This window comes from Rhinopithecus bieti, unplaced genomic scaffold (genome assembly GCF_001698545.2).
Source record: "Rhinopithecus bieti isolate Rb0 unplaced genomic scaffold, ASM169854v2 scaffold_54558, whole genome shotgun sequence".
Lineage (NCBI taxonomy): Eukaryota > Metazoa > Chordata > Mammalia > Primates > Cercopithecidae > Rhinopithecus > Rhinopithecus bieti.
In genome coordinates, this window is record NW_016821123.1 from 120,059 (window position 1) to 121,214 (window position 1,156).

Genomic DNA, 1,156 nt, shown 5'->3' on the forward strand with positions numbered 1-1,156 from the left:
GCTTCTGTATTGTTCCCTGGCTGTGTGGAGGCTGAGTAACCACTTGGAGGGGATGTTGTAGAGGAAAATTCAAGCCACAGAAGGGAAACTGGGTTGAATGCGATCCCCTTTTACATTTCTTTTGGCTGTAAAGTTTCCATTGGATCAATAAAGCAAACAGGACAATTAGCAGCATGGCACTCTGCACTGAGCACAAGCGAGGGTGTTCTTTAACTCCTCTTTGCTTTCCTGCTACCCCCTGCTTGCCCTTCTCTTTGCACCATGTGGGGCCGTTCTGGGTAGGAGTCCTGGAGAAAGATACTTCAACTAAAGAAAAGGCAGAGATAGGCCTCAGTGGAAAGACTTGGTAGACAGACCTGGGCTTTTGATTAAGAGCAAATTGCTTAATTCTCGGAGCCTCAATTTCTTTAGTAGTAAAATGGGGATATTACTACTCACTCCATAGGGTGAGAACGAAATCAGATATTGTTTAAAAGGGCTTATAACTGAAGGTACAAGATATAGCTAGTCTACTAAATATCCTTTCTCTTTTCCTTTTCCTGTTATTCACGGGGGTACTTAGGCTCTGTCTTTAAGGGGATTTAGATTCCAATCAGTGGAAGGAGGGTTCCGCTTTGAAGGAGACGAGTTGGAGACTGCAGGGGCCACAGGGGAACGTGGGGTGCAGGCAGGTGGGGCAGATGATAGGAGGCCCTGAAACTCAGACAAAGGGATCTGGGCTTGAGAAAGCAAGAGTTGGGAGCTCAGCTTTGTTCCTGTTCTTCTGTTCCTCCCTCCTCTTCCTTCTTCTCTTCTTCTGGTAAGTTCTTGGCACAAAATTAAATAGGTTCAAACTAATATAACTCATTTTCATGAATTCAGACTTCCAGCCAACTTCTCCACGGTTAGAAATAGCTACGACTCTATCGCAGGACCGCCCTGGAAAGCAAAATAAAACTGCATCCCCTGACACCTTTTCCGGGTTCCACCGGGCACAGGGTTGGAGGGGAACCAACCGCCTTTCAATGTAGGCAATGTTGGCACATTTTTCATGGGGCGCTGTGGCCCGTGAGATGAGGAAGACAGGACAGGGGCAAAGTGGACTCTACTTATCTTTCACTGGAGAGCCCCAAGGCCAGAGTGCACCATACAACCCGGAGTCACCCAAGGCCTTTTT